The 21274-nt window shown below is 42.4% G+C and overlaps 1 protein-coding gene and 1 pseudogene across 4 annotated transcripts in view; one reads left to right on the forward strand and one right to left on the reverse strand.

Annotated features, from left to right (window-relative positions):
• Positions 1-21274, reverse strand: part of Hipk3 (homeodomain interacting protein kinase 3) — a 108266-nt gene that overhangs the window by 67986 nt on the left and 19006 nt on the right. The gene's annotated exons all lie outside the window — the stretch shown is intronic.
• LOC101603404 lies at positions 11824-21205 on the forward strand (annotated as a pseudogene).

Consider the following 21274-nt stretch of genomic DNA (forward strand, 5'->3'; position numbering starts at 1 on the left):
CTAGTGAGGCAGAGGATCACCGAGTTCAAGGGCACCCTGAGACTACATAGTGAATTCCAGGTCAGCCTGGACTAGAGTGAGACCCTACCTCAAAAAGTAAGGAAAAGGAAAACCTGTTTTAAAGAGCTAGAGAGATGGCTCAGCCAGCTAAAGGTGTGTGTTTGTAAAACTTGCCAGCCCAGGTTTCATTTCCCAGTACCTACGTAAAGCCAGATGCACAACGTGGCGCATGAATCTGGAGATTACAGTGGCTGGAGGCCCTGGAACACCATTCTTATTCCCATATTCATATTCATATTCCCTCCCTCCCTCCCTCCCTCTCTCCCTCCCCCCCTCTTTCTGCCAAATAAGATTTAAAAAAAAAAAAAAAAGTTGTGTCACAGTCCAATGCATTTATTTCAAGGAATGTTTTACTAAGCAGCTACAATGGTAAATGCACCAACTGTTTCCTCCATGAAAAAAGCCGGACTCCCTGAACTACATACCTGTGGCAAAATGTAAGGATTTTAACTTAAAAACAGTACCCATCTCATGCAGTTGATTCTATATTCTACTTGCCAAATATACTACCCTTTGATCCTAAGGGGCATATACTACACAAAAACAACTTTCTATTATGTTGCCTAAGTTCCTGGAGACTAAATGACATTTTATGAATTTTATTTTACAGCAAAAATAAATTTGAGATGAATGAAATGCCAAAAAAATCTGTCAATACAACCATTAAGTATATAATGACTCTGTAATAATATCTAACTCCAATTTAATACAGAAAAAGATTAAACATTTTACTAAGCAAACTTTCTTCCCCATGACTTTATTTTATGAATTAAGCTTTATCAAATAAAATCCAAGCCAAGTGTGATGATACATGCCTTTAATCCTAGCATTCAGGAGGCTGAGGCAAGAAGATTGTTATGAATTCAAGGCCAGCCCAGGCTGCAGAGTTCCAGGTCAGTCTGGGCTATAGTGAGACCCTGCCTCAAAAACCAGAGACAGAGAAGAAATCCAGCAATTCACATATACAAACTCAAAACACACATAACAATCCTCATTACCATAGTAAAACATTAATCATATATGTATTCAATTTACCATTCAACTATGTAGTTTATCATACAACAACATATAAACATAAGTCAAAATAGCCACTTGATAAAATCATCACTTCAAGTAAGAACAGTCCATTTCCTTACTTGCACAAAATTGCCTTGGAATTCTCTAATAGTAAAATCCTCATGCACATAACCAATTATAAAAATACACAAACCAGGACTGGAGAGATGTCTTAGTGGTTAAGGTACTTGCCTGTGAAACCTAAGGACCCAGGTTCAATTTCCCAGTACCACATAAGCCAGATGTACAAGGTGGCACATGGAGTTTGTTTGCAGTGGCTAGAGGCCCTGGTGCACCCACTGTCTTGCTCTCTTTCCTTCTCTCTCCCTCTGGCTCTCTTACTAATAAATAAAACAGAAAAAATTATTTTAAAAAATACATAAGAGCCGGGCATGGTGGTGTGTGTGTGCGCCTTTAATCCCAGCACTTGGGAGGTAGAGGTAGGAGGATCACTGTGAGTTCAAGGCCACCCTGAAACTACCTAGTGAATTCCAGGTCAGCCTGAGCTAGAGTGAAAAAACAAAACAAAACAAAACAAAAAAATACATACATACATACATACATACATATATATATATATATATGCCAGATACAGGACTTTGCAAAATGTTCTCTTGGAGCTGGAGAGATAGATGGCTTAGCAGTTAAAGCCCAGAACTACTTAAGCCAGATGCACATGGTGCTGCATATGTCTGGAGTTCATTTGCAGGGGCTAGAGGCCTTGGTGTACCCACTCTTTCCCTCTCTTTCTTAAATAAATAAATAAATAAATTTTTAAAATATTCTCTTTGTGGGGCTGGAGAAATGGCTTAGTGGTTAAGGTGCTTGTCTGTGAAGTCAAAGGACCCAAGTTCGATTCTCCAGGTCCCACATAAGCCAGATGCACATGTATCTGGAGTTCGTTTGCAGTGGCTAGAGCCCTGGCGTGCCCATTCTCACTTTCTCTCCCTCTCTCTCCCCCCCCTCTAACAAGTAAATAAAAATGAAAATAAAATCTAAATATACATACACACACATTCCACATCTACCCTTGAGCACTATGTAAACTCCTTTGGAATCTGATCAAAGTGCTGCAGTGTCTTCTCGCCCAAGCCTATCCTGAGACATACACAGTCAGCACCCACCCTCCAAGAACTAGGCATTCAGCACTCTCAGAGTAATCCCCATACTCTTCTTTGCCTGAACTCATTATATTATAATCGTCCATGATACTATCTTTCACACTAGATCTTCAAGTGTCCAGGACATAAAGTTGGTGTCCAGTAAATTTTGGGTGGCTGGATTAAATTCAAAATACCTTTATTCAACACCACCATCCATAAATTTAAAACCTGTATTATATTAATCATATCTCTTACTATTTTAACAATCACAACCATCAGGGTTTTTGTTTGTTTGTTTGTTTTTGAGGTAGGGTCTTGCTCTAGACCAGGTTGACCTGGAATTCACCAGCCTCCAAGTGCTGGGATTAAAGGCATGTACCACCATACCCATCTCTTTTTTTGTTTGTTCCATCAGTTCTTTGTCACAGAAAAAGATTACCATCACAATATGTAATATCTATAATATTAAAAATAAAAAGGGTCAGGGACATGACTCAGTGGGTAGGAGCAATCAGATCTGAGGGGTTTTTACTACATATATATATATTTTTTAATTTACCTATTTATTTGAGACAGAGAGAGAATGAGTATGGGTGAGCTTTGGCCTCTTGCTGCTGCAAATGAATTCCAGACACATGTGGCCCTTTGTGCACTTAGTTTTACATGGGCCCTGGGGAATCAAATCCAGGCCATCAGGCAAAAGCCTTTCACCACTGAGCTGTCTCCCCATCCCAGGACCTGAGTCCCAGTACCCACATAAACAAGTCTGCATAGCCATGCACACCTATCACCCCAGTCCTTGAAGGGATGGAGTTAGGAGAATCACTGGGGTTCACTGGTCAGCCAATCTAACTGGCAACAGCAGCTCCAGATTTAGAGACAGACTATCTCAAGAAAACAAAGTGGACATAGAGGACACCTGACATTCTATGTTGGCCTCTCCATGCATGAGCATTGGCCACACATGTGCACATACTATACACACATGTGCATACACTACACACACACATACAAAATAGCAAGAGCTACTACCTATGGGGGAATTACTATGCCACAATTTAATAAATGCTTGATAGTATTTTGTTTAATCATACTGGTGTCTTCCCAACTTGCCATCAAGAAAACTAATGCGGGCTGGAGAGATGGCTTAGCAGTTAAGCGCTTGTCTGTGAAGCCTAAGGACCCCGGTTCAAGGCTCGGTTCCCCAGGTCCCACGTTAGCCAGATGCACAAGGGGGCGCACGCGTCTGGAGTTCATTTGCAGAGGCTGGAAGCCCTGGCGCGCCCATTCTCTCTGTCTCCCTCTATCTGTCTTTCTCTCTGTGTCTGTCGCTCTCAAATAAAAAAAAAAAAAAAAGAAAGAAAGAAAACTAATGCACTAAAACTGATGCACACCTATAATCCCAAGCACTAGTAAGGAACAGGCCAGCCTGATCTACATAGAGAATTGCAGGCCTACCCTGCCAGGCTGTAGAGAGGCAGGGGAAGAAAGACAGCTAAACCTTAGAAGGACTAACTGGTCCAAGGTCACAAAGTAAAGATGTGGTGAACAGAAAAAGTAAACATACTACCCTTGAGATAAAAGGTATAATTTATACCTCCTTCAACTTCCTTTTGCACTATATACCACATTCCTAAATTGACCTAATCTTGGTAAAGAAAATCAGATACAAGCATTATTAGACAAACCAAGACTTGATGCTCATTGATTAACAAAAAATTATAAATTGGGGCTGGAAAGAAGGCTTAGCAGTTACGGTGTTTTCCTGCAAAGCCAAAGGATCCCGGTTCAACTCTCTCCAGGACCCACATAAGCCAGAAGCACACGGGGGCACATGCATCTGGAGTTCGTTTACAGTAGCTGGAGGTCCTGACGTGACCATTCTCTCTCTCTCTTTCTCTCTCTCATATAAATAAATAAATAAAATACTAAAAAATTGTAAATTGAGGGCTGCAGAGATGGCTTAGCGGTAAAGCTCTTGCCTGTGAAGGCTAAGGACTCCGGTTCGAGGCTCGATTCCCCAGGACCCATGTTAGACAGATGCACCAGGGGGCGCACGCGTCTGGAGTTTGTTTGCAGTGGCTGGAAGCCCTGGCGCGCCCATTCTCTATCTATCTGCCTCTTTCTCTCTCTCTTTCTGTCACTCTCAAATAAATAAATAAAAATGAACCAAAAAGTATTTTTTTTAAAAAATTGTAAATTGAAGTTGTGTAGGGGAAAGCAAGGAGAGGGAATTATGGTTTATTGTCTATAATTATGGAAGCTGTCAATAATAACTTTTTTAAAATATTTATTTATTTATTTGTTTGACAGAGGAAGAGGGAGAGGGAGAGACAGTGAGCATGCCAGTGCTTCCAGCCACTGCAAATGAACTCCAGACGTGTATGCCCCCTTATGCATCTGGCTAACGCAGGTCCAGGAGAATCAAACCTTTGGCTTTTCAGTCAAACATCTTAACCGCTAAGCCATCCCTCCAGGCACACACCCCCCCGCCCCCGCACAATTTTTTAAATTGTAAATTGAAGCCCAGAGCTCTAAACCATTTCATCTATATTCTTAAAATGTCACTGGCACCAGTTCCATACTTTTACCCAAAGAAATTTCAAAACTTCACTACTAACTGCATTTAATAAAACAAGGTTACACCAAAAACTCTTTCTAAATATATTAAACTCAGGCATTAACACAATTTTTTTTTTTTTTTTTTTTTTTGGTTTTTCGAGGTAGGGTCTCACTCTGGTCCAGGCTGACCTGGAATTAACTCTGTAGTCTCAGGGTGGCCTTGAACTCATGGTGATCCTCCTACCTCTGCCTCCCGAGTGCTGGGATTAAAGGCGTGCGCCACCACGCCCGGCTGCATTAACACAATTTTGTAGGGTATCCAACCATACTCTCAATAATAACTTTGCTACAATCCACCTCCTTTTTGAGTTAAAGTCTCCCTTTAGCCCCAGCTAACCTGGAACTTTGTGTAGCCCAGGCTGACCTCAAACTCACAGCTATCCTACATCAGCCTCCCAAATGCTAGGATTAAAAGTGGGAGCTACTATGCCTAGCTCGAGTCTCAATTTTCTTAAAAAAAAAAAAAAAAAATGATTTATTTGAGAGAGAAAAAAAGCAGCAGATAGAGAGCCAGAGGAATAATGGGTGTGCCAGGGCATCTAGCCACTGCAAACGAACTCCAGAGACATGCTTCACCTTGTGCATCTGGCTTACGTGGGTACTGGGGATCAAACCTAGGTCCTTAGGCTTTACAGACAATTGCCTTAACTGCTAAGCCATCTCTCCAGCCCTCAATTTGTGTGTGTGGGGGGGGTGTTCAAGGTTGAATCTCACTCTAGCCCAAACTGACCTGGAACTCACTCTATAGTCCCAGGCTGGCCTGGAACTCATGGCAATCTGCATACCTCTGCCTCCCAAGTGCTGGGATTAAAGGCGTGCACCACCATGACCAGTTTCTCTTAATTTTTGGACCACATGTGTGATAGTTTATAATGACTGTCAAATTGACTGGACCTAGAATCTCCTGGCAAGGATTATCTAGACTAGTTTAGCTTTTGGTTGTGCATGTAAGGGACAGTCTTGATAAGGTTCATTGAAGACCCATCTTAACTGTGGGCGGCACCATTCCATGGGCTGCAGTCCTAGAGTGCATAAAAAGGAGAGAGCAGGCTGAGAACCAGCATTCATTGCTCTCTGCTCGGCTTCCTCACTGGCTGGATTATGACCAGCTGCCTCAACCTCCTGTCCCCATGTCATCCCCCCATGATAGATTAAAACTGTAACCTGAAATAAAACCTATTTTCTGGGCTGGCATGGATGACTTAGCAGTTAGAGGGCACTTGCCGGCAAAGCTGAAGGACCCAGGTTTGATACCCCAGTAGTCATATAAGCCAGATGTACAAGGTGGCACATGCATCTGGAGGTCATTTCCAGTGACTGGAGGCCCTGGTGTGCCCATTTTCTCCCTCCATCCCCCTCCTCAAACAAATAAAATATCTTTTAAAACCCTGGATTTCTGGTTAAGATGATGGCGTAGGAACTGCGCCAAAGCAGCCTACGGGAGAAAAAGAAAAAGGAAAAAAAACAGCAAAATACATTCTTCTACTAAACAGGGAAGGCATATAATAAATTACCAACCACAGCAGAAAAGTGGGAGAGACCCAGAGCATCTAGAGACCACAGAAGCAGGCAGAAGCAGCTCCTGCAGCACCAGGTCCATGTGGCCACAGCCACAAGGCTCGGCCTGAGCCACAGGAAAAGCCAGGTGAGGGGATTTTCTACTCACACCAGCCTCCTCACAAACTCAAGAAAGGTGAAGGGAGGATGGCAGGGACCAACAGAGTGACTCATGAGGAAGAGGATTGCGAGGACCAGCAGGAAAACTTCAGCCTCCCCTCTCCCACCACCAGCACAAGCACCAGCAAGTACCAGAAACCTGGGGAAGGGAGCTTACCTACACAGCACCTGGCAAGGACGATCAGAGCACAGACCCAGCCAGCCAACCTGAGCCCACAGCGCAGCAAAAGAGGAACCCAAGCAGTGTGGCAGCATAATTGAGACCAAAGCCATCCCAGTTCATTGGGGAAGGGACACATTTGGTCACAAACTGACTTGGATCCCTCTACAGACCAGAAATCTTAGCCTCCCAGTTGACAGGATTAAGAGTGTGGGGCAACACACATCCTTAGGGACTGCAACTTTGTTAGAGGATCTGGTTATTATAATACCTACTCTTGCATAAATATTCTGTTATTTTTCATGGAATGTGTACATTGTTTAGTTAAATTTTAGAATCTGCCTATATTTTGTTCCACTCAGCCTAGTTGAATACCCCCATAGCAGTCACTTTTGTGATTACTCTGAGAGTTTTAAGAGCCACACCTAGAACCTTAAGCTCCTACCCTGAAGATATAAAACATCAGATAGATTGATTCATCTAATAATACTGCAGAAAATTAGAAAACCCAAGCATTAAATTAATCCAAGATGCAAAACTCTCTACATTATAAGAAACAAAAAAATCAAGATAATATAAATCCACCAAAAAGTATTAATGCATCAGAAATGACCTCCAGTGAGACTGATTTAGAGGAAATATCTGAGAAAGATTCCAAAAGAATGATTATAAATATGCTCAAAGAAATCAAAGGACTCAAAGAAGACACAGGAAACCAATTTAATTAAATAAGGAGGTCAATATAAGACATAAATAAGGAAGTAGAAACAATAAAGAAAAACGAGTCAGAAATACTAACAATGAAGAACACAATCAGTGAAATAAAAAACTGTAGAAAATCTCACCAGTAGAATGGATGAAGGAGAGAACAGAGTATCTAAACTAGAAGACCGGGAGGCAGATCAACACAGTTCAATGAAGAGAAAGACAACAAAGAGAAAGAAAGGAGAACAATTTCACTCCAAAGGCACAGTAGGTGTTTTCAACAAAATCATAGAAGAAAACTTCCGATGCCAATGCAAATACAGGAAGCCTTTAGAACACCAAACAGACAAAAGCTGGAAAGAACCTTTCCTCGCCATATTATAATTAAACAAACTAACATACAAACCAAATAAAATATATTGAAAGAAATTAGAGAGAAAAATCAAGTCACATACAAAAGCAAGCCCATCAGGATCACAGCAGATTACTCAATACAAACTTTACAAGCCAGAAGGGCTTGGAATGATGTATTCCAAGGTCTGAAAGATAACAACTGCCAACCAAGGTTACTTTATCCTGCAAAGCTACCCATTCAAATAGATGGAGAAATAAGGACATTCCACAACAAAAGCAGGCTAAAGGAATATTTGAAGACAAAACCAGCTCTACAGAAAATACTTGATAGGATCCTCCATGCTGAAGACAAAGGAACGCACACATATAAAGGAACCTGGAAAAAACAAACCATACTTAAATATTAGTTAATATAAGAGAGCAAAGGTAAAGCTGGAAGAACTACAAAACAAAAAAAATGTTAAAAATAAATACATACCTTTCAATAATAACTCTTAATATCAACAAACTCAATGCCCCAACCAAAAGACACTTACCTTTGTCATCTGGTCTTATCAGCTGACTAAGGCATGAAGTTTTGAAATACTATCCCTTTGTAAGCTGAGGCCATCTATAAGACATTACTCAATAATATAGGTAAGTCCCAGGTGTGGTTCACACCTATAATCCTATCCCTCAGTGAGGCTGAGGTAGGAAATTTACCATGAGTTCAAGGTCAGCCTGGGCTATAGTGAGACCCTGTCTCAACAGGACAAAAAGGAATATAGTGAAGACTTCTGTTAGAGTAACCAATAAGTTACTTTCAAGCTTAAGTATTTCAGATGCTTATTTCATTGCTCTGTTTTGGGGGAAAGGGTGTCACTCTGTAGCCTAGACTAGCCTCAAGATCATGACATCTTACCTGCCTTACTTAGCCTCACAAATGCTAGAATTGTCATTTCATATACTCTAACCTGTATGTTCTGAATACTTGTGCCCTCACCAAATCTGTGTGTTGAAATACAGCCCCCAAGGTGATGGCATTAAAGACGTGAGACCACCAGTGTGGTAATGCATGTCAACAATCCCAGCACCTGAAAGGCTATAAGTTTCAAAGGCAGCCTGGCTACAGATTGACTGTATCTCAAAAATAAAAAGGTGGGGCTAGAGAGATAGCTTGCCTGCAAAGCCTAAAGACCCAGGTTTGATGCTCAAGGTCCCACGTACGCCAAATGCACAAGGTGGCACATGCATCTGGAGTTAATTTACAGTGGCTAGAGGCCCTGGCATGCCCATTCTCTCTCTCTCTTTCCCTTTCTCTGTTTCAAATACGAATAAATAAATTAATAAATAAATAAGAAGTCATTGCAAACAAACTTCTTTCTGATGTCAAGGGAATGGAACTCCGGCCAGGAAGCTTTGCAAGCAAGCACCTTTAACCTCTGAGCCAACTTCTCAGCCCCAAGAGTAGAGTCTCAAACACCAGAATGGAGCTGGACCAAGATGCAACAGCCTAGTGATTTCATGGGCTCGCCAGTGCAACAAACTCCTCTAATAAACTCACAACTCCCAATGCCCCCACAGCCCTCTGGCCACCATTTCCCATAGTGCCTCCAAGGTCCCCAGTGTCACCAGATATTCAGATGCCCCCAGAAGCCCAAAACCCAGTCGTACCTCCAGGTCTCCAAACACTCCCAATACCCCAAGACCACCAGGTTGCCAAATACCTCATGGCCCTTCAGTACCCCAAGTCTCAAATGCCCCAGGATCCCCAGGTCTCCAAACATACCCAGGCCCACTAGGGTTCCAGGTGTCCACAGATCTCCTATGGCAGCAAGATCCCTCATAGTGTCCCCAGGCTTGAGAATCCTCCCAGGCCCCTATGACCCCTTAATGAACTCAGGTTTCCAAGTAGACCCATACCCCAGAGGTCCTCCATGTATCCCTTAGCACTGGGGATCCCCTATCCCTGCCAGGACCTTCAGGCTCTCCACATCTTCCAGCACTTCCCAACCTCCCCAGGAGGCATCACCAGGACTGCACTGTGTACACCACGCAGCAACAATGCATGCTGGAAGAATTCAATAGGAATAAGTACCCGACCTGTGAGGATCACGTGGCTTTAGCAGGAAGGCTTCAACTGACAGACACCCAGATCCAGGTCTGGTTCAAGAACCCTAGAGCTAATCACCGGTGGTGATTTTTAACCCAGCACTCGGGAGACAAAGGTAGGAGATGGCTGCAAGTCTGAGGCCAGCCTGAGACTCCATAGTGAATTCCAGGTCAGCTGGGGCTAGAGACCCTACATCAAAAAACATAAAGAAAGAAAGAAAGGAAAAACAACAACAACAAAAAAAAAAAACAGAAAAAAAGAACCACAGAGCTAAATTGATCCTGGCTATATTTTAAGAATCACCCTAGTTGTGAGGCGGGGAGCCCACAATGACCTCCCCATTCATGGGGAGGGCCCTCCTCCAAAGACCACAATACTTCTGCTAGTATGAATGAGCTATGTCCAGGTCCTTCTGGTTTCATCCCTCAACAGAACCTTTGGAGGTCTTCCCAGTACTGCCAATTAGCTTCTGTAGTCTGGATCAGGATTGGAAGGGACAGAGCTGTAGCCATGAGCACAGCTTCCTGGATGAGCATATGCCAGGTGTAGCAGAGAATGTTCCACTTTCACCTTCAGCAGCCCCAGCTGCAAGAGCCCCAACCCTTGCCCCAAAGGCAGCCCCATACGCAGCAGCAGCCCTAGGCACAGGCCAAGCCCCAGCTGGAAGAGCCCAACCCCAATCCCAGAGCCAGCCACAAATGTAGCAACAAAACCTGCTCCATGCACAAGGCCAACACCTGCTTGAGATCCAACCTCAGATGCAACCCTAGACAAGCCATCGACTCACCGGGATGATGCACTGGATTATCTATCACCTCCAGTTTCTTTTTGGGTTTTGGGACAAAGTCTTACTAAGTAGCCCAGGCTGGGCTGGAATTGTCAGTGATCAGCTAGCCTTAACTTGTCAAGTGCTGAGATTCCAGGGTGGTAACTCGGGTAATCAGACATTCTCACATGGGCTAGGTACTTAATATGTATGTTCCTTATTGCATTTTGTCTAAAATGTGATATTTATGCAAAATTCTTTTGACACTAACATGTCACTACCTCCTATTTTGTGGCTTATTCCTTTGCTAAATAAAATAATTAAATGGCCAGACGTGGTGGTGCACACCTTTAATCCCAGCACTCTGGAGGCAGAGGTAGGAGGATTGCTTTGAGTTTGAGGCCACCCTGGGACTACAGAGTGAGTTCCAGGTCAGCCTGAGCTAGAGTGAGACCTTACCTCACAAAAATAAATAAATAAATAAATAAATAAATAGTAATAATAAAGTGCTTGTTGAGGAAAAAAAGAAGTCAGGCCTTGGGAGGGAGTAATTCAGGCCCCTTTTCCATTTAGTGGGGTGGGTACTCTCATAAAAGAAACCTCAAAGAGAGTTTTGCCCTTTCTGCTATGTGACATCATAGCTATCAGCTTCCACCTTTGCAGCAAGAGTTTAAGCCCCCACCAGGAACCTCATCTGTCATAATGGCTAGTCTCAAGAAAACAAATGATAATAAATACTGGTGAGGATGCAGAAAAAGAGGAACCCTTCTACACTGTTGGTGGGAATGTAAACTGGTACAGCCATTGTGGAAATCAGGGTGGGGAGGTTCCTAGGATAGCTAAAACTAGATCTACCATATGACCCAGCTATACCACTTCTTGGCATATATCCTAAGGATTCTTCTCACTACCTTAGAGATACTTCATTGACACTCTATTCACAGTAGCTAAGAAATGCAATCAGCCTAGATTTGAAAATAAAAATTTTTTAAAGACACCAACTTGTATTCTCATTCAATTTTCTTCTACTTGTCCAAATCTCTAGTTTCAAAATATTTTTGAAAGCTGTAGCAAAATATTTATATAACATAAAACATCATTTGAGCCATTTCCTGTTTACTCTTGGATACACTCAGGCGCTCGTAGTTACCGCCTTCCTCTGAACACTTGCCCTCTTTCAATACCGAAGCAATACCTGTTACACAGTGAGCCTCAATCCTCCCTCCCCATGGCCCTGGCAACCACTATTGACTTTCTGCTCTTTGAATTTGACTATTCTGGGTACACTTTATGCATGTAGACCCATGTTTGTCTTCTTGTGACCTAGCATGTCTTCAAGGTTCACCAGCCTGGGGCTAAAGCGAGTTTCAGGTCGGCCAGGGTTACAGTGAGACCCTATCCAGAGGGGGCTAGGAAAAGAGGGTGAAAATTCTTCAGTTTGGAAGTTTCTACCTTTTTATTCCAAAGACCAAAATAATTTGAGTCTCTAAATGCCTCAACACTTACTTTTGTACATCATGGTCAGCCTACACAAATATGCATTTTTATCCCTTCCAGTTTAAAGGGCATGCTACATTTTTAACAAATTAATCAGCAACTTCTGGAAGAAAAAAAAAAACATGTTCTTTAAGTAATCTACAAAAAGTATAGACTATCAGCCTGGTGTGGTGGTCCGTGCTTTAATCCCAGAATTTGGGAAGGAGAGGGAGAGGATCATTGTGAGTTTGAAGCCAGCCTGAGAATACACAGTGAATTCCAAGTCACCCTAGGCTAGACCAAGACCCTACTTGGAAAAAAATAAAGTACACACTATTAGAAGAAGAAAAAAATGACATATGCCCGTAACTCCAGGATTCAGGTGGAGGCAGAAGGGTGAGGAGTTCAAGATTATTCTTGGTTACACACCTAGAGAGCAACCAGGATTCATATGACCTTGTCTTAGAATAAAATAAATTTTGATGTTTTAAGGAATTTTTTATTAGTTTTGTACTCAGTGTATACAGTCAAATTGGTACCATTGTTAGCCTCCTCCCTGTCCTCCCCTCTCCAAGAGACCCAACATTTTATTTTTTTAAATTATTTAGTTGACAGAGAAAGGGGAGGGAGAGACAGAATGGGCGCACCAGGGCCTCCAGCCACTGCAAACAAACTCCAGACACGTGTACCCTCTTGTGCATCTGGCTAATGTGGGTCCTGGGGAATCGAACCTGGGTCCTTTGGCTTTGCAGGAAAACGCCTTAACTGCTAAGCCATCCCTCCAGCCTGATTTTATTAAAATTTATATCTTTTAGGGACTGGGATGATTGCTTACCAGTTAAAGATGCTTGCTTGCCTGCCAAGCCTGATGGCCAGGGTTCAAATCCCTAGCCACTCACATAAACCAGATGCAAAAAGTGGCACATGTATCAGGCATCTGTTTGCAGCAGCAAGAGACCCTGGTATGCCCAGTACAGACACATGCACATACACACACATGCTCACACACACTTAAAAGCAAATAAATAATTTTTTGAACATTTTTGTTTACTACCTCAACAACAATTTGTTATTTTTGTTTGTTTATTTTTATTTATTTGAAAGTGACAGACAGAGAGAGAGAAAGAGTCAGATAGAGAGAGAATGGGCATGCCAGGTCCTCCAAGCACTGCAAACGAACTCCAGATGCGTGTGCACCCTCGTGCATCTGGCTAACATGGGTCCTGGGGAATCGAGCCTCGAAACGGGGTCCTTAGGCTTCACAGGCAAGTGCTTAACTGTCCAGCCAGATGGCTTAGCGGTTAAGGCACTTGTCTGAAAAGCCTAAGGACCCCAGGTTCAATTTTCCCTAGAACCTATATAAGCCAGATGCCCAGTGGCATGTGGGTCTGGAGCTCATTTGCAATGGCTAGAGGCCCTGGCATGCCCCCCTTGAATAAATAAATACATAATTTTTTTAAAATTATACCTTTTGTGGGCTGGAGAGATGGCTCAGCAGTTAAGGCTCTTGCCTGCAAAGCCTAACAGACCCAGGTTTGATTCCCCAGTACCCATGTAAAGCCAGATGCACAAGTGGCAGTGGCAAGAGGCTCTAACACACCCATATTCTATCTCTCTCTCTCTCTCTTCTCTGCTTGTAAATAAATAAAAATATATTTTAAAATTTGTAATTTTTATTCATCCAATGATATAAGAAATAAAAATTGGCCACAGACAATGAGAAGATATTTATAACACCTCTCTAACCAAAGATCTAGTCATAAAACTCACTATAAAAATGAGCAAATGTTACAAACAGGTGACTCACAGAAAATTACAAAGATAAAAGACTTGTTCTTAACCTCACTAGTAACAAGGAAAATGTAAAGCTCAGAGTGAGACTTTTTTTTTAACCACCTCAGATTGGTACAACAAGTAGTGTCCTATGCTGAATAAGTCAAGCAGCACTTGCCTCTGCTAAGTATAAATACAGTCACTCTGGATAGGACAGCTGAACACTAAAATATAACATAATGCATCCATTCTCCAGTTCCTCTTCTGCCCACAGACATATTCACTGACAAATAAGCAGAAGGAAGCAGGTAAAATGTTCTCTGCAGCACTGCATGAAACAATGAAATAATCTGTCAGAAAATGACCAAATACTGTGACTTACTCATGCAAGTATACAAGTGTGGCTCCAAGAGGTTTAGCTCAGTAGTAGAGCACATGCCTAGCAAACAATATCCTGGGTTTCATCCCCAGCCCTAAAAAACAAAAACTTGTAAGGGCAAGACATCATGGGCAATTTCAAGAATTGAAATGGGAGTATGCATTAGCACCAAGGAAGGATAAATGAAATTACACATATAAACATGAACAATGTTAATCATGTATTCTGACTTGTTTTGAAAACCTCAAGGCAATAATAAAAAACAAAAAAAGTGGGGGGGGGGCTGCAGAGATGGCTTAGCGGTTAAGGCATTTGCCTGCAAAGCCAAAGGAACCAGGTTCAATTCCCCAATACCCACATAAGCCAGATGCACAAGGGGGAGCATGTGTCTGGAGTTCGTTTGCAGTAACTGGAGGCTGTGGCACACCCATTCTCTCTCTCTCTCTCTCTCTCTATCTATCTTTTTCCCTCTCTCACTCTCTCAAATAAATAAAAATAATTTTAAAAAAACAAAATCATGTATCATTTATTATAAAGCATCATTTCCTATAAAGGAGAAAGATAATAAAGTCCCTCTGGACCTTAGGGGGATTGGACACAGGATACATTAGAGCTATCCCAAACCCAGAAGATGCTCAAGTCCCTCATATAACATGATATGGCATTTATATATAATGTACACACCTCCTTCTGTATGCTACAAATCCTCTCCAGATCCCTAAAATGCCTCACATAATGTAAACGTTCATATGCAAATAGTTGCTATTTTAGAAAATAGTAAATATTCTACACATATTTATTAAAAGATGATTCTTATCAAATATTTTTGGTCCCTGATAGGTTGAATACATGCCTGCTTGACAAATACACACAAAGGACTAGCTAAACCACTTCTAGATACATTATGAAGAACCATAAAGTTAGGAGAAACAGAAAAACTGACAAGCATGCTTCTGGTGAACTGATAACCAAACAACACAAAAGAAATATCAAAACAAAGCTAGCCAGGCATGGTGGCACACACCTTTAATCCCAGCAACTGGGAGGCAGAGATAGGAAGATCACTGTGAGTTCAAGACCACTCTGAGACTAGCTAGTGAATTCCAGGTCAAAAAGGGGGTGGGGGGCTAGAGGGATGGCTTAGCAGTTAAGGCATTTGCCTGCAAAGCCAAAGGACCCAGGTTCGATTCCCTAGGGCCCACGTTAGCCAGATGCACAAGGGGGCGCATGCATTTGGAGTTTGTTTGCAGTGGCTGGAGGCCCTGGTGCGCCCATTCATTCATTCTTTCTCTCCCTCTTTCTCTGTCAAATAAATTTTTTAAAATTTAAAAAACTTAAAAATCAAAAAAGGAAGGAAGGAAAGAAGAAAAAAGAAATATAAAAAAAAAGCCAGGCGTGGTGGCGCATGCCTTTAATCCCAGCACTCGGGAGGCAGAGGTAGGAGGATTGCAGTGAGTTCGAGGCCACCCTGAGACTCCATAGTGAATTCCAGGTCAGCCTGAGTGAGACCCTACCTCAAAAAAAAAAAAAAAAAAGAAAAAAGAAAAAGAAAAAGAAAAAGAAATATCAAAACAAATCAAAGAACTGAGAAGAAATATTGAACTTAATTTAGACATGCTAACTTGAGTGGCTGTGGCAGTTTGAATGAATGCTCCCCAATAGATTCAGGTGTTGATTGAAGCTTGTAATTTAGATCTCCAGCCACCTAGCTGGATCCTGGGGTCCAGCCCTAAGGTGTTTGTTACTGGGGCAGATCTGAATCCAAGAAAAGATGTGAGGAGTGCTTGAGCTCTGCTGGGGAGTTCCAGAGTGTGCTTGCTAGGTTGCTTTTCTCTCAGTGTGGATCTGTGAAAGAGACCCAGATATTTCTGCCATTATGGACCTTCTCCTATCTGTAAGCTTCAAAACACTGTCGTTCTTGTGCTAGAGAGATGGCTTAGTGGTTAAGGTGCTTGCCTGCAAAGCCTAAGGACCCAGGTTTGATTCTCCAGAACCCACATAAGCCAGATGCACAAGGTGGTACATGCATCTGGAGTTCATCTGCAGCAGCTGGAAACCCTGACATGCCCATTCTCTCCCTCCCTCCCTCCCTCTCTCTGTCTCTCTCTCTCTGTCTCTCTCTCTCTCTCTCTCTCTCTCTCTCACACACACACACACACACACACACACACATAAATAAATAAAAATAATTTAAAAAAGTAAGGCTGGAGAGATAGCTCAGAAGTTAAAGGAGCTTACTTGCAAAGTCTGACTGCCTGGGTTCAATACCCTGGTTACCATGTAAAGCCAGATGCACAAAGTACCACATGCATCTGGATTTCCTTTGCAGTGACAAGAGGCCCTAGTGTGTGCACAATCAATCTCTCTTTCTCTCTCCAATAAATAAATAAAAATATTGAGAGTCAGGCATGGTGGCACATGCCTTTAATCCCAGTACTTGGGAGGCAGAGGTAGGAGGATCACTGTGAGTTCAAGGCCACCCTGATATTACCTAGTGAATTCCAGGTCAGCCTGGGCTACAGTGAAACTCTATCTCAAAAAAAAATAATAATAATAATGCATTTATTTATTTATTTGAGAGAGAATGGGAGTGCCAAGACCTCTAGCCATTGCAAACGAACTCCAGACGCACGTGCCACCTTGTGCATCTGGCTTACGTGGGTACTGGAAAATCAAGGCAAGTGCCTACTAAACCATCTCTCCAGCCCCCAAAATATGCATTTATTTTGTTGTTGTTGTTTAAAAAAAGAAGAAAGCCTGGGCATGATGGTGCACACATTCAATACCAGCACTTGGGAGACAGAGGCAGGAGGATTGCTGTGAGCTGGAGGCCATTCTGACTATAGAGTGAATTCCAGGTCAGCCTGGGATAGAGGAAGACTCTACCTCAAAGAAAAAAAGAAGAAGAAGAAGATAATGATGATGGTGGTGGGCTGAAGAAATGGCTCAGTGGTTAAGGCGCTCGGCTGTAAAGCCTAAGGACCCATTTTCGACTCTCGAGATCCCATTTAAGCCAGATGCACAAGGTGATGCAAGTGTGCAAGGTCACACATGCACACAAGATGGTGCATGCATCTGGAGTTTGACTGTAGTGACTGGAGGTCCCAGCATTCAAATAATCTCTCTCTAGCTCTCTCAGGGTGTGGTGGGGCACGCCTTTAATCCCAGCACTTGGGAGGCAGAGGTTAGAGGATCGCCATGAGTTCAAGGCCACCCTGAGACTACATAGTGAATTCCAGGTCAGCCTGGGCTAGAGTGAGACCCTACCTCAGAAAACCAAAACATTAAAAATTAAAACAGAAGAAGGGGACAGGGGGTATGGCTCAGCAGTTTAGGCATTTGTTTGCAAAGTTCAATTTGTTTGCCAGGTTCAATTCCCCAGTGCCCATATAAAACCAGATGCAGAGTAGTGCATGTGTCTGGAGTTCATTTGCAGTGGCAGGAAGTCCTGGAGTGCTCTTGTGTACCCTTCCTTCCTCCCCCACACGCTTGCAAATAAATAAAACTATTTTTAAAAAGTAGGGGTGCAGAAACTTGGTGTTGACAATTTATTCTCAAAAAGTTCAGGCAACATAATAAAAGGCAGATATACAAAGAAAAGACAAAATTAAAGAGGAAATAAATGTTAGTATATGAAGATTCTAGGTGAAAGATATGCAGGAATTCTGTATAATATTAGTGCAACTTTTCTGAAGATAACAGTTTTTATCATAGAACCAGTTAAACAAAATCTATTCTTTGTCAGTCAAGAATATTAATGATAGATATAAAACTCTCTCTCTCTCTCTCTCTCTCTCTCTCTCTTTAGACAAAGCTGCTATTCACAAGTCATTCATGTGTGAAAACTGTTGAGTATCTTAGACACGGTACAAAGCACATAAGATCTCCAACTGTCATGCATGAGTCTCAAAACTGAAGATCAGCCTTTGTTTCTGTTTTAACAAAAGGTCTAAAACTTGTAATCCTTCAAAGTCTCTATACTGAGTAGTGGGATCACAAGTTAGCTACCATACCTGTCTTGTTGACTATCTTGGGTAAAAAAAAAAAAAGGATTCAAATGGGGCTGCAGAGAGCAGTTAAAGCACATACCTACAATGCTGAAGAACCCAGATTTGATTACCCAGGACGAACATAAGCTAGATGTACAAGGTGGCACATGCATCTGGATTTCCTTTGCAGTGGCCAAAGGCCCTGGCCTGCTCATTCTTTCTCTCAAATAAATAAATAAAATTTTTTAAAGTGCCAGGTATGGTGGCACATGCCTTTAATCTCAGCACCTGGGAATGGAGGTAGGAAGATCACCATGAGTTTGAGGCCACCCTGATAGTACATAGTGAATTCCAGGTCAGCCTGGGCTACAGTGAAACCCTACCTCAAAAAAAAAAAAAAAAAAAAAAGTATTCAGAGAGCTGGAGAGATGATTTAGCAGTTAAAGGTGCTTGTTTGGAAAGCATGACAGCCTAGGTTCAATTTTCCAATATGCATGTAAAGCATGACTATCAAGTTTGAAACAGCAGGAATTCATAGCACATCTATACTAACTTATTTATTCTCTATGTCTCATAAATAATATTTTTAAAAAGTATTCAGCCAGACATAGTGGCACATGCTTTTAATACTAGATCTTGGGAGACAGAAGTATGAGGATTGCTGTGATTTCAAGGCCAGCCTGGGACTACAGAGTGAATTGAAGGTCAACCTGGGCTAGAGTGGGACTCTACCTCAAAACAAAATGGGGGTGGGGGGGGCTGGTGAGTTTGGTCAGCAGTTAAGGCACTTGCCTGAAAGGCCTAATGACCCAGGTTCTATTCCCCAGTACCCACATAAAGCCAGACACACAAGGTGGCACATGCATCTGAAGTTCTTTTGCAGCAGCTGGAGACTCTGGTATACCCATTCTCTCTTTTTCTCTCTCTCTCTCTCCTAACTCTCTCTACATGCAAATAAATAAATAATAATATTTTTAAAGTATGGGAGTTGGGCATGGTGGCACATGCCTTTATTCCAAGCACTCGGGAGGCAGAGGTAGGTGGATCGCCATGAGTTCAAGGCCACCCTGAGACTATGAATTCCAGGTCAGCCTGGGCTAGAGTGAGACCCTACCTCAAAAATAAAATAAATAGGGCTGGAGAAATGGCTTAGCGGTTAAGCACTTGCCCGTGAAGCCTACGGACCCTGGTTCAAGGCTTGATTCCCCAGGACCCATGTTAGCCAGATGCACAAGGGGGCGCACGCGTCTGGAGTTCGTTTGCAGTGGCTGGAGGCCCTGGCACGCCCATTCTCTCCCTCTCTTTATCTCTCTCTGCCTCTTTCTCTCTCTGTCTGTCACTCTCAAATAAATAAATAAAAATGAACAAAAATAAAATAAAATATTCATGGGGCTGAAGAGATGGCTTAGTGGTTAAGACACTTGCCTATGAAGCCTAAGGACCCATGTTCAACTCCCAAAATCCCACATAGGCCAGATGCACAAGGTGACTCATGTGCAAGGTCATGCATGCACAAAGAGTGACCCACACTTCTGGAGTTTGATTACAGTGGCTGGAAGCCCTGGCACACCAATTCTCATTCTTTCTTTCTCTCTCCCACCCCCCTCTCACTTTCACTCATGCTCTCTCAAATAAAAGACCTGAGATCCTCAATGATCACACAGAAGAAGCTGCTGCCCCAGATGTGCAAAAAACTAATTTTTTTAAAGTATTCGAGGCTAAAGAGATGGCTTAGCAGTTAAGGCACTTGCCTGTGAAGCTTAAGGACCCATGTTCGACTCTCTAGATGTCACTTAAAGCCAGACTCACAAAGGTGAAGCAAGCACAAGGTCGCATATGCCCACTAGGTGGCACAAAAGTATGGAGTCAATGGCTGAGGCCCTGGCACATCAATTTTCTCTCCCTCACCCTAAAATTTAAAAAAAAAGAATTCATAAAACCAGGTGTGGTGGTGTAGACCTCTGATCCCAGCACTTGGGAGGCACAGGTAAGAGAATTTCTGTGAGTTAGAGGCCAGCCTAAGACTACATAGTGAATTCTAGGTCAGCCTGGGCTAAAGCGAGACCATACCTCAAAAGAACAAAAAAAAAAAACGGGGGCTGGAGAGATGGCTTAGCAGTTAAGGCATTTGCCTGCAAAGCCACAGGACCCGTTTGATTAACTAGAACCCACGTAAGCCAGATGCACAGGGGGGCACATGTGTCTGGAGTTGGTTTGCAGTGGCTGAAGGCCCTGGTGCACCCATTCTCTCTTTCTCTCTGCCTCTCTCTCTCAAGTAAATAAATAAATAAAATATATTTTTTAAAAAACATCTGTGCCATAGTGAATTAAGCATAGGGCGCAACCAGATAATGTGGCCTCTTGGGAAAAAATCAGATCTTGATTAGTTTTACAAGTCATGGATAGTGACTTTTTTTTTTTGGTTTTTCGAGATTGGATCTCAATCTGGTCCAGGCTGACCTGGAATTCACTATGTCGTCTCAGGGTGGCCTCGAACTCACAGCAATCCTCCTACCTCTGCTCCCAAATGGTGGGATTAAAGGCGTGTACCAGCATGCCTGGCTGACAGTGACTTTTATCTGCATTACTATGTGGATCACAAAGGCAAATTCAGCCAGTTCCTGGAGTTTGAGTTCTGACCTGATGGAAATTGAGATATGCTAACAACAGCAATTACAAAAATGATGTCAAGATCAGAAAAGAGGCTTATGTACATAAAAGTATGATGGAAGAAATAGAGAGAATAATTGATGAGAGTGAAATTACCAAATATGCTGCTGTTTTGGGGCCTCTTCCAAACTGAGTAGGCCAGCAGGAACTTGAAATCTTCACTGGAGATGAACACTTCTTTTACAACATCAAAAATTGGTTCCCTTATTGATCAATCCAAGGATCCAGAAGGTTTATGAGTATTTTATTATTTTGTCCAGGATCTGAAGTGTTTAGTCTTCAGTGTTATTGGATTACACTTCAATATTAAACCAACAGACTGAAATATTGTTGTGGACATGAGGGAGTGGAAGTAGCAGCTTTAAGTTACTATGATCAGGAATTTTTTGTGT

Source organism: Jaculus jaculus, chromosome 8, assembly GCF_020740685.1.
Source record: "Jaculus jaculus isolate mJacJac1 chromosome 8, mJacJac1.mat.Y.cur, whole genome shotgun sequence".
In the NCBI taxonomy this organism is placed as follows: Eukaryota; Metazoa; Chordata; class Mammalia; order Rodentia; family Dipodidae; genus Jaculus; species Jaculus jaculus.